Genomic DNA, 17,716 nt, shown 5'->3' with positions numbered 1-17,716 from the left:
GTGAAATCCTGTGTGAATCATTGCTTTAGGAGATCTGTAAGAGTTGGTTGATTACTTTTATTTTGTAATGGCTCTATTCTCCAGCTCAAACTTTTAACTCGTTAGGCTTGCAATAGATGCTAACTTTTGGAAGGAATCAAATTTGGTCTCTTTAAGGTAATTAAATCAGAGGAGCATCACATGGAATTATTCACCATTGTGAATGTTAGATGCTTGCTGCATATTAGGTTCCCAGATGTTCCACTGGACTGCTGTCTATAGTATGTGAAGACTTAAATTTGATTTTTTAGTTTTTATCCAATTCTGTTTTATTAATATGCACTTATTTATAAGTATTCTTACTGAAGCCCTCTATTTTTCCCTCATTGCTGGGCCATGAATTCTGCACCCATTTGGGTGATCCTTCATGCACCCGGCCCTTGCCTTTCCTTGGCTTCTACTTACCAATGATTCTTACATGGTATGAAAAATAATTTGTGTCCAAACCTGGACGATTTTGAAAATTAAAGGGGAAATTTGAGAGTCTGCATGGCCTGGGTGCACATGCACAAATACCCAGGAGATGCACTAGGGGACCTGAGCAAGCTGGGCTCCTCTTGGGTCCTGTGCAGCCTTAGTGACTGGGATGAAAACAGAGCAAGAAGCCCGGCTGGTGGGCAGCCCTGGGCCCTCTGACTGAGGTCTTGCTGGGTTTTTTTTGCTGTCAGGGGCCTCCTTCTTTGGACCTAGGGTGCTCATGTATCCTCAGGCCTGGGATTTAAGAGCATTTTGAGAATTAAGAAGAAGAAAAGAGAACTTCTGACTCGGCAAAAATGTGGATGAATTACCTGGCGAATGACAAAGAAAGCACCCGAAATCTTACAGTATTTCTCTTTCTTTGATGAAAGCCTCACTTTATGTGTTATAAGGGAGATATAGTGTGAAGAAGCAAGAGCAGGGAATCCAGAGATTCCAGCAAATCCAGATCTTGATTCTGGGGTAAGTGAACATTTGGGTGGTTGGATCAGGATTCAGTTTTAGATTAAATTGCTGTAGAATTTGAAGCTGAATCTCAATTCAGAAGACTGTAGCCTTAGTGAAGAAGAATAACTCTCAGAGGAAGATGATAAGGTATATCAAGGTAAAACAGGCAGGAGAGAGTGAAGTAGATTCACTTGAAGAAGATGCTGAAATTTCCTTGGCAGACTACTGGAAGTATACTTTATGAAAGGAATCCTTCCCTTCCACTCCATTGCAACAGATGCTGGACAATTGGTGAGAACTGTCTTCATAAAGAGAAAGTATCTGTACAAGGCTATCTAGAAAAGTCAATACAAGTAGAAGAGGGCTTTGATGTTCCTGACTGTAAACAAATGAACAAACAAAAAACTACAGTGGATGATTCCAAAGTGTCATATGTTGAAGAAAATGATGATCACACAAGCCTCCCAAAATCTAACAAAGTAAGCACTACACTCAGCCATCAACTTCTAATTGCATTACTTACAGCAGCCAAGAAGATGTCAAGGCATTTGAATGCGAAGAAACACAAGACAAAGAATAAAATATGGAATCTAGTTTTCTCCTTAATGCAATTGATTCTCGTGTGATTTGCCAAGGTTGACCTAAAAATAGGTGCATTGTCCACTGCAATATCTTATGGCATATTTTGCATGTGCAAAGAATCTTAAAAAAGTATGCAAGATGAAAAAGTCCTAGAGATATGCTGTACAACATTGTGCATACAGTTAACACAGTATGAGGTACTTAAAATATGTTGAGGATAGTTCTCATGTCAAGTGTTCTTACACAGACACACACAAATGCACACAAAAGAACAAAAGGAAATTGCTGGAGGTGATGGATATGTTTAGTACCTTGATTGTGGTAATAATATCATGGGTGTATGCTAATGTCCAAACTTACCAACATGTATACATTAACACGTGTAATTTTTTGTAATTTATATCAATTATACCTCAGTAACCTTAAAAAGAAAGAGACATAAGCCCTACCCAGTATAAAGAAAACCAATTCAAATGACTGTGATATTTCCACTAGTTGACCTGTCCATAAAATAGAATTACATATTTCTAACAGTGTAACCCAAAACATTTAGATGAACATGAAATGTATTATTTTTTATATATGTCAAAGCAAGAAAGTATTTAGTCCATGCATATTTCTTGTCTTCAGTGTCATTTACCTACTGGGAGTAGATAATGAATATTTGCCTCCTTTCAGGAAAATGTAAATTTGTGTTTATATTGTATATTTGGTTTTTAGTGTAATTTGGATTAGACAGCTCATCCTTAACATCTATGCCTTATATTTTAAATCTTATCCACTTTCTCTTAAATGAGAAGTACCTGATTTTACTTTTATACAAGTAGGGCGTTTAAATGTAACTTATTTAGTACTTTTCATGTAAGGAGAAAAAGTTTGTGTGAAAGATTTAATATAAAATTTTTCAATACCCTTTAATCTTGCGATTCTTAGTTTCTCTGCTCTTTCAGAGCCTCTTAAAATACTTTTTCCAGATAAAAAATAAATTGGTAGTTATTTTTGGTGCTATGTAATTAAAGTGTACTTCTTCTTCAGCCACTTTGGTGTATAAGGGATTAGTGGTAAAGATGTTGTCACTTGAGAAGTCTGTGGGAATAGGCATCATATATCATATACCCCACAAGACAAAACCTTTTAAGGCTCCCTAGTAGAATATGAAATTGTCCTGGTGGGGAGAGATATAGCTTGGTCTAGCAGTCTCTTCTCCATGGGTGATTTCAGGATTTGGTGGAATCAGTTGTTTCCTCTAAATTGATACACAAATGTAAGACAATTTGAAGTATCTTCTTGGGCTGGCTTACATAGATCCTCATTTTTCCCAGGTTTCAGAACTTTGTTTATGGTACATTCTAGAAACTAGTGAATTCAGAAAGATATGTTTGGAAATCTTGTAGAAAAAACTAGTCATTTTAAAACTAGCTAGAAAGGTCATACCTTTTTTCTAAATTATCCAGAAATTATGTGTCAACCTTCCTTCAAGAAAGACAGAGTCAAAGCGTAGGATTCTAAAATAGCTCTCAAATTATATAGACTAATTTCTTGATTTATGTTTATTTTTTTAACTTTGAAAAATTTATTTTTTGAGAGAGGCAGAGACAGAGTGAGTGGGGGAGGGGCAGACAGAGAGGGAGACAGAGGATCCCAAGTAGAGTCCGTGCTGCCAGCATAGAGTCCAATGTGGGACTCAAACTCACGAAACTGTGAGATTATGACCTAAGCCAAAACCAAGAGTCAGATGCTTAACTGGGCCACGAAGGTGCCCCATCACGATTTATGTTTAAGTGCAAATCTTATTTGAAGCAAAATATTGTGAATAACTACTTTGATTTAGGGTCCCAGTGTTTTTCTCCTATGACAGCTGTACATCTCCTATGACCGCTGAGGACAATAACATCAACTGAACTGTAAGTTTAGAACAGAATGAAGGAGTCATTTTGCATAACTTTGTGTGCCAGTCACTAATAGTATATTGTTGTTATAAACTTCAGAATGAAAACTTACATACACACGTGCTTACCCATGTATGCCTATGTAAGCAAGAAACAAATGACTGGAGGGATTAGTACTTTAGCCACAGAGTGGTCCTCAAATTCAGTAAAACTTCATTAGTTTGGAATTTAAGACACATCAACCAGAACTAAGTAGAATTCATCCTTTTTGAGGAGAGTTGGTGGGATAAATGAGATTATCAACACTGTATGTTCAGGGTATATATCTGCAGTGATTATGCTATTTTTTTTTTCAACATTTATTTATTTTTGGGACAGAGAGAGACAGAGCATGAACGGGGGAGGGGCAGAGAGAGAGGGAGACACAGAATCAGAAACAGGTTCCAGGCTCTGAGCCATCAGTCCAGAGCCTGACGCGGGGCTCGAACTCACGGACCGCAAGATCGTGACCTGGCTGAAGTCGGACGCTTAACCGACTGCGCCACCCAGGCGCCCCAATTATGCTATTTATAAAACATTCAAATCTCTGCACAACTGGAGTCTCATTTGGCCTGCCTATGGATTACTAACGAATTTAGTCTTCATTTTTCACATTTTTTAGGTTTAGTGTGCTTATTTATTGATTTACAAATAAATAATTCATTAAATGTTTGCTTAAGAAAAACAAAATGAAAGAGGGACCTTTAATGGTTATGTAAGGATGACAAGGAGAAAATGAGTGACCTTACCTTTACCTCTAACCTTCCGAAATATGTACTCATTCACACGGATACAAGCCTGCTCCTTAAAATCTAGAAAAGTTCTGCTTATAAAACCCTAGGTTTTTTTTCTGTTATTTTTGTTTTTTTTTCACATTAAAACTTTCCACCCTCCTAGGCCTCCACTTAGTTTTATTCCAACTTACCTTTCCTCTGACCAAGGTCTCCATACTTCTATCCTCTCTACTTTTCCATTACCTACCAACGGATGTCATCTTCCACCCTCACCCACTTCTTCTGCTTTCAGATTCCAATGGCACTTCCCTAATCAAGCACCAGACTAGGGACACTGTTCAGAGAAAACAAGAACTTCACAAAAAACTGTTCCTTTAGGCGTGTTATCTCTGGCATCCGATGGGCACAGGGATAGTCTGACACACTGTCTCAGTAAACTGTCTCTTGCCATCACTCCACTAGCTATTTAAAATCTTCATCTTCCTGAGGCCTTCTACTCACTTGCCCTGTAACCTACTGGGAGCTGATAATTCTCTTGCTTATTTCAGAACAAACAAAGGCCATTAAAATTGGAAATCTGTTAATGTCAAACTCATAAAGCTAAATGGACCCGAACCCTTATTTTTTATCTTTTACATATACCACAATGTAAGAGAGACCTTCCTCCTTTGAAAGATTCATTCACCAGAGTTATTGAATCTATAGTCTGCTACCTCCCAAGAGACTCTGCTACATTGATTTTTCCCTCTTTCTGCAGTGGCCTCAAAACACACACACACACACACACACACACACACACACACACACACACACAATTGGCTAACATTGGTTGTGAGGATATGGACCCACACTGACAGATGAAGAGAGGAACACCTAGACAAATGTCCAAAACCATGCTGCTTGAGAATGGAAAGGCTAGAATAAGATAGAAATGTGAGACCCCACAGATAGAGAAGTTATTTGCTACTGTATATTGACTGTATCACGTAATCATTTAAATATCTTCAGGTCTCTCTTATCTTAAATCAAGTTCCATGAAATAATCCTGGAATGATTGTCTATTCATATGGTCTCCAATTTGTACACCTCCTGTTTGTTCATCAACTCACAACAATCTGGCTTTGCCCTACTTTGTTCCCCTGACACCTCATTTCCCTGTGATTATCTGTGAGATTTTTTAAAAAAAAGTTTGTTTATTTAGAGAGACAGAGACAGAAAGCAGGGGAGAGGCAGAGAAGGAAAGGAAGAGAATCACAAGCAGGCTCTACGCTGTCAGAGGAGAGCCCAACGCGGGGCTCAATTCCATGAATCATGAGATCATGACCTGAGCCGAAATCAAAAGCCAGACATTTAACCGACTGAGCCACCCAGGCACCCCAGTCTGTGAGCTTTTTGTTGCAAAGACCACTTCTCCTTTCTGAGTCTTGATATTTGACATTTTTAATCACTCAGTGTTTTTTAAAAATGTTCTTTCCCTGAGTTCTATGACACCACATGAGATGGCTTTCTTTTGACCTCTGAGGTTGCTCTTTTTTTTTTTTTTTTTTTTTTGCTTTCCTTCATGTACTTCTATGTCCTTAAATGGTTCTCTCTTATTGAGTGTCAGAGGCTTCAGGTCTATGTTACCTCTTCTATTATGATTACTTGGATGAGGACCTGTTTGCTGATGCCTCCCCGAAAGTTGTAAGGAAGTTCGGTTTGAACTCTTTTATTCACCACCATCAACTCTAGCTCTCACACACCTATAAAGTTTTTTTTTTTCTTTTCACAACTCAGACATGCAGTGCAAACTTTAGAGCAGTTCTAGTGATTGGCAATGTAGCTAAAGAAATATTTTGATTGCCTTGGTCTTTTGGTTCTTCATTATGTAGCTGGGCTTTCTTGCACCCACTTCTGATGCAGCCTGACAAACAGATACTTACTGCCATTTGTTTTATTTCATCATCTCCCTCTTATTGGTGCTAAGGTTAGCATAATTGTCATCGGCAGCCTTTTTCTGCCTTTACAAACGTCCAGGCAATAGCTTGGGTTCTCAATTTGAGTTACCAATTTGTGGGTTGTAGAGAAGAAAATGATAGTTCCCAATTTTATGGAAACAATAAGGTGGGACTTATAAATTAACAATCATAGGAATTTTCTGATGGAAGTCTAAAGCCTGTGGCTCCTCTCACTTACAGAGCTGGAAACTCTGATCTGTCATTGGTGTTCTTGGCGCATACACAGTCTATATCTGCAAACATCAGTGACTGTGCAACAAGGGTACTTTCACTGGTAAATCAGCAGTGAGATACATCAGCGTATTTAGGGACCAGCCCTGGTCTGGCACCCAGCATATCCCTCTCTACTCAGTGGCATACAGAGAACAGGTAGATACAGTTGTAAGCAAGTGCCGGGATATATACTATTAGCAAAATTTGCTGCCAAGTTCTTGGACTGGTCTTGCCTAAAGGTAATTTAATTTCCTTTGAAGACAGGGTCTAGATTAGGGTGTACTTCTGTTTAATTAGATTTCTTTGTCCATTGTTTGCCTACCCATTATTCTTTTCTTCTTCCCATTGTACTATTTTAGTCACCACAGAACAGCAACAGGTGATCAGAGAAGAAAGACAATGCTAGTTCAATTGGAAGATTAAGACCTGAAGTCAGTGCCCCAGCGAATCTCACACAGACCTCTGAGCCTATCTATGTCACTCCATAGATCACTGCTTACTTTTCAGTATCCTCTTTTAGAGAGTAAGATCTCCAAAATAAAAGGAACATTCCTTTATTGGTCTAAATGAACTAGTACCTAACCCAGAGTAGTCCAACAATGCTTATAAGATTTTTACTAAATTATCTTTTGCAAGCACCAAGGAAGCCTCAGTGGAGTATTTGTCTACTCAAAAATAACAGCAATAATTTTTACCATACCCCATTAAAGGCTATAGTTTCATTGTTACCTCTGGATGAATCTCTTATATGAATCTTTCCATGCAATGGTCATAGCCTGCTAAAATTTTAGACTTTCATTGTGCCATTTGTTATAGAAATGTTTGTCAAAGAAACAGGAAAGGTAAAATACGGGTCAAGTCTATCATAGTACCTTTGTATCCCACACACCCAGGGGATACATTTCTGAACTAGTCTGATACCACAATGTAACACTTACCCTGACATAACACGTTCAACCCCACAGTTAAAGAGTCAGCTATAAGATATGTAATAATACCTGGTAGAAAATTTTTTTTTCTACCTTTACCTTTTTCCACCTTTTTACCTTTACTTCTTTCTATCCACTCCAGATATCTGTATCTATATCAACTATATCTATCTATATCTATATCTATCTCAATATATATCTACATATTCTATACACACATATATGTATATAAAAATATAAACTTATCTACACACATGTGTATATACATATAAATGTATGTGTTTTATGTATTATAGATATGTGCATAAGTATTATATATACACATACATATTTATTATACAGATTTACATACTGGAAAATAAAATTCACCTTGTGAATGAATTTCAATTTGGCAATATGCATTAATATTTCCTCTAAATATTCACAATTTTAATCCAAACAGTCTATATCCAGTAATTTATTCTAAAGTTATTGAGAAATGCAAGCAAAATTTTAAGTATAAGAATGTTTTAAGCAGTATTATTTGCAATAGAAAAAATTGACAGATAATAACCATCTACTGTTTAACTAAATATAATATACCCATTTTGTCAAATATTATTCAGTCCTTCCCGGAAATCAGATTTCAAAAGAATATTAAATAATGCAATCAAATATCCATAAAGTAATTTTAAGTAGAAAAAATGCAGCATATAGAATTGTTATACACATAATGATAATGGTGATGCCTTAGGCTATATATATATATATACACATATATATAGTGTGTGTGTATATATATATATATGTATGTATGTGTGTGTATACACACACACACACACACACACATAATGGCCCTACTTTTGTCTAATATTGTCCATTTTGTCCTATCTTTTTCACTTTTTCTGTACTAAAAGGTGTTTTGTTTTTAATGTCATAAAAATTAAGTGGGTTGTTAAGGAAGATCTAATAGTTAAAAACAGACAAAACTAATACAATGGGATATAATAGGGCTAATTGCAAATGTCTGTGTTTAGGTACAAATATTTGAGAAGACAAAACACATTTAATAAATATTCCTGATCTTAATGAGTCAAGATCCATTTTAGGCAACTGTTTGCAGGGTCTCCTGACAAGACAAATGCAGTCTGTGAATTGTAATATATTTCTATAAGAAAAACTGAAAGTGAGAATTACTCCATTCTTTGACTCCATACTGGGAATACTGTGCTTGGCTCCAAGGACCACACACTGAAAGAGGTTTAAGGACCTGTAACCTAGTGTGACCAGAATTACAAATGGCTGCCTTGGGGGATTACAAAGTCCTCCAGAGCAGTAGTGCTGGCAGGGGCATCTGTTTGGGTTAAATATAAAGGCATATTTCTTAAGATCAGGACTATAAAAAAATGGAACCAGTTTTCCTGTGACATCATTATCTTACTCTCAAAAAGAAATTGGGAGAGCTTCTGAGCAGTCCCTTTGACATGAGCCCTGTTCCACAATGACAGTAGATTACTTCCACCCACTCTCCCCCCAAACCTGCAGAATCCCGAGAGGTATATAGCATCTGGGCAAAACGGTCTGGGTGTTTTCAGGATGAAGACATTTCCTTCATTATGAGGATTCCTGCCCCATTAATAAAACATAGAAAAATATCAAAGAAAAAGGGGGATGAGTATGAATCACAGAACAGAATTACTTTTGTAATGTAGCATGTTTTAAGAATATTCAAGCAGATGTACATAGAAACAGTTTGCCAAATTATTTTACAATAATATTATAAAATATTTTTTCTCAATGAAAACGCTTATGGCTATCAACCTAAGAAAATCCTGTGGAATGTATGTGTTCAAACCTGTCTTCAGAAACTACTTAATATGTCGATAATTACTTATGAGTCTATTTAATGTCTGGTTTTGAATTGCTTTTTCTGTGATTCACAAAAAAAGTACAAGTATGCCAGATGGCAGTGCATAAAATGAGAATAATTTAATCTTTTGCTTAACAAAGTACTGTAACTTGGCTTACTGTGAGAAGGAAAATTTATTTTTAGGATGTCAACCTTCACATCTAAATGTATGTCTGTATGTACGTACATGCGTGTATGTATGTGTGTGTGTGTATATATATATATATATATATACACACACACACACACATATATATTTGTGTGTGTGTATGTGTGTGTGCATGCATTATAAAACTATATAGGGATTTTTCATATCTGTATATTACTTAGCTACTCAGGCACTTTGTGTATTCATCAACAAAATTTAATGGGCACATGCTTTGCAGTGAATTTTCTTTGTGATATGTTTATTCCTTATAGGCGAGGGATGAGACGATGGATCTGACAGAAAAGAATAAAAAGTATCTGCATTAAGACCCTATTTAACAAATGCAATACGGCTACTCACCAAAGTCAATATAATAAATGCAGGAGGAAAAACACATTCAAACCTTTCAATTGTAGCTGTGTGGGCTGCACAATTATAAAACATATTTACTAATAAAGTGCAACCTAAGATTATACAGCATGGAGGTGCTAGGTAATTATGAGTTAATTCAATGAAATATATAATTTTGCTTATTCTTGATCGGTAGTTGATTTAAGGTAATGCATACATTTTTAATGAAATAACTGAAAAACTATTGAAAACATTGGGCAAAAACGAGGGTCCTAATTAATAATCTGTTCTTCTTTTATTTCCTGTTGCAGATTTTAGCCAATGTTCTCTATTCAGCTGTAATAAAACCCTATTCATTTAACTTCCAACTGAAAGCAGGAAAATGTCTTCAGAGTGTCCCATACTTCCAATGCATTGCCAAATTCTAGCTTCTAAATTTTCATTTCATAAAAATAAAAATAATCTCAGGAAGTTATCTTTAGTGCCTCTCCACAAAACCTGAATCTTATCTCCGCAAAATCCCTGATCTCATCTAAAATTGTGAAAACTAAAGCTAACTTCCTTGCATTTGAAACAAATTAACTTGTCCCCTTTTATTCTCATCTCCTAGTTGCCTTAACTTTTTGCTGCCAATTGGTGAACATCTGCCATTCCAAACCATGCTAAATCATTTTACTCTCCTCTGGATCTCTCTTCTAGTCACATTCAAGCATTTTTAATTACTAAAAAGCCTTGAAAGCTTGCATGCTCTAAGTAAACCTCAAAGGCATCTGTTTTTTGTTTTTTATTGTTAAGAGTTCCTCTATCTTCCAAATGACAGCCTTTGCTATTTTGCCTGAAGTTAGGCTGCCCTTCCAGAAGTTCCATGTGTTAGGGCTCCTCCATTAAACCTGTCATAACTCAACGCTACCTTCCTGTTTAATCTAGCACACAGAGCTAATCATCCTTGGATTCTCCATCAACATCGAGTACCTAATCAACAAGTAAATTTCCCAATATTTAAGTTAGGGTTGGGTCAAGAACTAAAGTAATGTATGTGTTTGATTTACTAAATTGATGGCTGAATAACCATGGGGTACTAAATCAGGCTTCATCGATCCAAGTGAACCAAAATTAGTAACGAGGACGTTCTACACCCTTACAACGATGGTAGCATGCTGTGCATCACTCAGAGGTCATATCTCTAGTACAAAATGCTGGGGAAAAACGAGAATCTGCCACTTAACTGCCCTTGAATCCCTAGGATTCTGGAATCCCAGTAGAAAGAATAAGTGTATTGATACCTACTTGGCATTTGAAGTCACAATGCCAATCTGTCACCATCCTGTAAGCAATATATAAATTGTGCTGGCAGTTGGGTAAGAATTCCTGTCTTCTGTGCTGTATTCATTTATTTGAAAGGAAAGTAACAACCTTGCTCCATACCTTTTACAGGTATGGTGACTGCTGTGTCTGCAATTGATTAAGCTCCATTTGTTTACATAATATTAAAGAGTATTTCAGGCACCAGTCTTTCAAGTTGCCAACAAAAAAACACATTGTTTTCAGTTTTTTAAAACATAATTAATCTGTAGACTTCTGTGCCAGGTTAACTCAATTGATTTTTTTTCCTGCTCCCCTTCCCCCCCCCCCCCCCCCCCTTTGTCACTTGACAGCTTGAAACTGGGCTTGGAAAAGCTCATTTGCATTCTTGCAGCAAGGCTGGAGAATAAACCAAGCAAATGCGTCTATTTGTGTACTTCAATATATGACTGTGCTTGCTTCAATCAAGACTTATTTTCAGTATCATGGCCAACAAAAGCATTAAACGAGTTTTCTCCGACATGAGTGATAAGCTGTAGAATGTATTTCTTTAAAGGATTTTTTTTTCTGTGACGCTTATGGAATGCAATAAAAAAAATAGAAGCAAGAGTGCCAATCTCACTAGAAATTCATAATGCTACCTTGCCATTTGACTCTTTCTCCTTGTTTCCTGACATGTTAAGTACCTTCATTATAGTTTAGGTTGTACCTGATTATAAGTTTAAAAGATTACAGATATTTCAAAAGGAATTATTTTTAAAAAATCAGTATTTCACATTGAACTTTAAAGATTTCATTCTCAACCCACGATTGTCATTTCACATACTGATCTCTTTTGGGAGTTGATGCTGGTATTGGCTTCTAAGAGTGAAAAACATCTAAAGTCTATTTTTTCAGGCATTAGTATTGTTTCAACATAATCTCTTCTGAGTATATTTTTCTAATTCTTCCCCCATGAAAATACTTGGTGCAAATTCATTTAAATTATTTCTTCCTTAACTATTTCCCTGCCAGGGACCAAATATTTAACTGAACCCACATTATTTATGTGATTATTAATGTGTGGTTTCATCTACAAAACGGAAATCCATACGTGTGTGTGTGTGTGTGTGTGTGTGTGTGTGTGAGAAAGAGAGAAAGAGAGAGAGAGAGAGAGAGGAGGGATAAGGAATGTGTATTATTGGAAAGGTACAAGTGAAAGAAAAAAATCATGTTTCTTGTATTTTGCATAATGCTAGAGTATAGTGCTAATGACAGAGGTGATGTTCTCAGTCATTCCAGTCAACACATTCTTCTTTTCACAACCTAATCTCCTTCATCTGAAAGAGAAATATATTTTTAGCCAACTCTCTGGGACCAAGTCATTGATTTATGAATATAAGGTGAAGGACTTCATGAATTTTTTCCTGACCTCCATCTGTCATTTTCTCAGTCATATCTATTTTAAGAAATATAAAACAAATTGTCCTAATGGGGCACATTATCACCTTGATATATCACACAGGAAGAACTCCCTCTGCTTCTTATCACACCCACACAGAAAATTAGCTTTAACACTGCCCTAAGCTGATTTTCTCTCTATTCTTTATTATTTTATACTGATAATGATATACATTACTCAAATGCTGATTCATTCTGAATATTCTCACCAAAGATTGGAGTAAGTCCCTTCAAGTCTTATATAGATAAGGACAGAAACCAGAAACGATTGTTCCTGCAACTGAGAATTCCTGGAATATTAATCCACCAAAGCTGACCAAAGGATCATGGTAGTGACTGCCAACTGTTTCCTTTACTACATATGAGTTCACATTTTAACAACACTACCAGTTACGTCTTTGACAAACATGACACCTATTAAGCCTCAAGCCTCATCTGAAATAAGCAAAAAAAAAAAAAAAAAAATCACTTACCTCACTAATAATTAAGGAAATGCAAATGAAAACTACAATGATATACCATCCCACATCCATTAGGATGTCTACTGTCAAAAAAAATACAGAAGAAAAAACAAGTGGTGGTGAAGACACGGAAAGAATATAGAACCCTTGTATACTATTAATGGGAATGTAAAATGGTGCAGTTGCTATAGGAAACACAGTATGACAGTTCCTCAAAAAATTAAAAATATAATTACCATATGATCCAGCAATTCCATTTCTAAGTATATACTACAAAAAATTAAAAATAGGATTTGTACACTCATGTTTATAGCAGCATTATTTGCAATGGCTACAAGTTTCTATTGACAGATGAATAGATAAGTGAAATGCAGTGTTTACATACAAGGAAATGTTACTTAGCCTTAAAAAGGAAGGAAACTCTGAGATATGCCACAACATAGATGAACTTTGAGAACATTATGCTAAGTTAAACAAGCAAGTGTCTCTCTCTCTCCCATACACGCACACAGCAAATATAGTAGGATTCCACTTGTATGAAGTAATTACAGCAGGCAAATCACAGAGACAGAATAATGTAGAATGGTGTTTCCCAGGGACTGGGAAGAAAGGAGAAAGGGAGTTTATTTTTAATGGGAATGGAACTGTAACTTTACAAGATGAAGAGAATTCTACAGATGGATGGTGATGATGGTAGCACACTATGCATGTATTTAATACCACTGAATTGCACACTTAAAAATGGTTAAGATGACAAATTTTATGTTTGCATATTTTGCCATATTTTTAAAAATGGAAAAAAGCATAACCACTTAGTTTTTTAAGGAAATATAGTTAGATAGGAACCAAAAAAATGTTGATGCATAATTGAATGAAATTCCATGTAGTCTCATTTTACTGCTGTTTGTAACCACATGTAGGAATTATATTATTCTCTACACATTAACACAATCTCTCTCTCTCTCTCTCTCTCTCTCTCTCTCTCTCTCTCTCTCTCTCAACACACACACACACAACACACACACAGATACACACAACACACACACACAATCCACTACTACTACTACTACAAAGTCTGGATAGAGGAAGATATAAGACTATGAGTAGTGACAATTTATTCTCTTGGTAGATGCAGACTGGGCATAAGCTAATATATTCTAAAAGAATCAATCAGAAACTGACACACAAATAGGTTCCATTTTGGGACAAGATACAATATGTTTCATGCAGTCTGATGTTAAAATAGTACATTTTCCTTGTAAAATATTGTGAGCCTTCCTGTGTGGTCCTGGAAACCCTGATAATATAATATACTTCAGAATGGAAGAATACCACCTTAATTCACATGCACAAACATGGAGCTCTCCTTAGGGGTTGTTATTGTCACTAGGGCAAAAATCAATGACAGAACATGAAAGGGGCCTGATTTAAATTAGGCTTACTAATAAGGAAGTTAGCAACCAGAGTTTCATTAATAAAATCATGATGTACAAATAATTACATCTCTTGCCTTTGATCGTAGTTGAGTATTTTGTGTTATTCTGACTCCTACTCTTGAAGAACATCGACAAGATGAAGTTCTGTTAGAGGAGGGTGATCTGGAGGATGAAATATCTAGAATTCAAATTAGAAATGAGAAAAAAGCTATTGGTATGGTAACTGTTTAGCTTGGATACATAGGAAAAACATTATACAGTTTTACACATCTGAAGCACTATCAAAAAAAAAGAATAACATATTGTGTAACTAGATAATAAAAATAGGTCAAATGGGATAAAGTTGAAATATGTTAGAGTTTATATCATGTTTCTAAAAAGTTTTGAGCAATTAATTCTGCTCAACAATGCAACATGACCCTTCTGATGCACCAGTCTTCTGGTCACTGGGAGAATTCAAGGGTAATTGTCATCCATGAGGAACAGAATCAAAGAGAATCCTGCATTGGTAACAGTTGTGATATGAGACCTCAAATCTATTTCTAGCCCAAGAGTTAAAACTTCTAGTAAACTGGACACCTTTGAAACTTTCAATTTTCCCTTTGGAAAACTCTTAGACTTAGAAATATGTGGATGAGCCAAGGTACCCATATCACTTTTACAATTAAAGAATAAAGAAAGTCATTTAAATGACATTCCAAGTGGTAATGATCACTAGATTGAGTCCATGCCATATTAGGACAGAACAAAACCCATTTTTAAATTAAGTTTGTAGAAACACATGACAGGACTGTTACGTGAAAGTCATTATGATGAGTGAAGTTATCACAAAAATAGTAATGATCTGGTTAGCTATGACACAAATAGTATGCACAAAAAATAAACAAATAGATGAATAAGACCTCAATAAAATAAAAACAAAGTTTGAGCATCAGAAAACATCCAGAGAGTGAAAAGACAACTTTTAGAATGGGATAAAATATTGGCAAATCATATATCTGATGAAGGTCTAGTATCCAGAATATATAAAGCACTCCTTCAACTCAACAATAGAGACAACCAAATTAAAAAAAAGGGCTGAGTACTAAAATTGACATTTCTCCAAATATGATATACAAAGGCTCAGTAAACGTATGAAAAGATACTCAACATCACTAGTCATTATGAAGATGCAAATCAAAACCACCTTGAGATATCATTTTATACCCACTAGGAAGGCTGGAATCAGAAAAATGGAAACTAACAAGGATTGGCAATTGGAGGAAGTGAAGAAAATGAAACCCTTGTACATTGCTGATGGGAATGCAAAACAGTTTGACTCTTGTTGAAAAGAGTTTGTTGTCTCCTGAAAAAGTTGAAGAAAGAATTACCATATGACCCCTACAATTCTACTCCTAGGTATATACTCAGAATTGAAAACATGCACTCAAATAAATACACATATATGCATGTTCATGGCAGCACTATTCACAATAGTGAAGGTAAAAGGTGAAAACAACCAATGTTCACAAATGGCGGAATGTTTACCAATGGAGGAATGGATAAAGAAATTGTGTTATATACACACAATGGAATATTATTCAGCCATAAAGAGAAATAAAGTACTGATACATACATGGATGAACCCTCAACACATAAGGTCACATATTGTACAATTCTATTTGTATTAAATATTCATTACAGATAAAGCCATGGAGAAAGAACACATTATTGCTTGTCACAAGCTGGAGGGAAGGGAATATGGAGTGAAACCATAGAGAACAAACTGAGGGTTGCTGGAGGGAAGGTGCATGGAGGATGGGCTAGGTGTGTAATGGGTATTAAGGAGGTGAACCTATTGTGATGAATATTGGGTATTGCATGTAAGTGATGAATCACTAAACTCTACCCCTGAAATCAGTATTACATGATATGTTAACTATAATTTAAATAAAAACTTCGGAAAAATATGTAAGGGGTTTTACCTTGGAGTGATGGAAATGTTCTAGAACTAGATGGGGGTGATGATTGCATAACATTCTAAACATTCAGTACAACACTAACATTCAGTAACAAGTGCTAAATGCAACTTAGTTGTTCATTTTTAAATGATGAATTTTGTGTTTTGTGAATTTCACATCAATAAAATATTTTTTAAATAATATTATATTCTGGAGGGGATGGCAGAAAGGAGTTCAATCTTTAGATACCTAAAAGATTCAAGGGTGGTGGTCCCTCTCATATCTTTATTTAATTCAGCAATCTGACTCCTTCAGGAACTGGATGGATCCTGGGGAATGACTGTATTCTATGACAGACTTAATCAAGCACTAGGCCCATTTGCAGCTGTAGCACGAAAGGTCTTATTGTTACAACAGATTAATAAGGTCTCAAGTACATGGTATGTAGCCATTGATTTGGCAAATGTGGTCTTTTCCATTCAAATTAGAAAACAAGATCAGAAATAGCTTGCATTCATATAGGACAGAACAATGTTTATTCACGATTATGACTCAGAACTATGTTAAGTCTCTCATCCTATGTCAGGAATCCTAAGAGATCCGGGCCACCTGGACATCTCCAAGAATACTGCTATGTTCCACTATAACAACAGTATCATGTTAAGTTGGCAAGATGAGAAAGAAGTGGCTAGTCTTCTACAGGCCTTAGTAAAAGAAATACATGCCAGAGAAGGGAAAATAAACCCTACTAAGATTCAGGGGCTGGATACTTCACTGGAATGTGGGGGAATCTAGTGTGAGGGGAGTGCCATAATATTTCTTTCTTTTTTTTAAAATACGTTAAACACACACACACACACACACACACACACACACACACACACATACACACATATCCTCAAGTTAGTTAACATACAGTGTGGTCTTGGCTTCAGGAGTAGAATCCAGTGATTCATCTCTTATATATAACACCAAGTGCTCATCCCAACAGGTGCCCTCCTTAATGCCCATCACCCATTTTCCTTTCAAAGTAAAAGGCAAATTGTTGCATCCTGCATCCTCCCCCAAAGAAGGAAACACATTGCAGCAGGTCCAAACCATAGAGTGATCAGTGCTACCACTTGGGCCACACAAACCAGTAAACACTCTGTTGTTAGAAGTGTCTGTGATGAGAAAGGATGTAGTATGGAGTTTATGGCAAGCTCTAGTGCAGAATCACATGTAGGCCCCTGGGATTCTGAGGCCACATTATTTACAAGAGAGAATTATAAGCCCTTTATGAAATAAATATCTTTTGGGGTGCCTGGGTAGCTCAGTTAGTTGAGCGTCCGACTCTTAATTTTGGCTCAGGTCATGATCCCAGGGTTGTGGGATCAAGCCCCATGTCAGGCTCTGTACTTAGTG

The 17,716-nt window shown here is 36.1% G+C and overlaps 1 pseudogene; it reads left to right on the top strand.

Annotated features, from left to right (window-relative positions):
- The first annotated feature begins 528 nt into the window (after positions 1 to 528).
- On the top strand, positions 529 to 2,060 carry LOC101100462 (annotated as a pseudogene).
- The last annotated feature ends 15,656 nt before the right edge of the window (positions 2,061 to 17,716 follow it).

Source organism: Felis catus, chromosome A3 (assembly GCF_018350175.1).
Source record: "Felis catus isolate Fca126 chromosome A3, F.catus_Fca126_mat1.0, whole genome shotgun sequence".
NCBI lineage: Eukaryota > Metazoa > Chordata > Mammalia > Carnivora > Felidae > Felis > Felis catus.
This window is presented reverse-complemented; position numbering and strand designations above follow the sequence as displayed.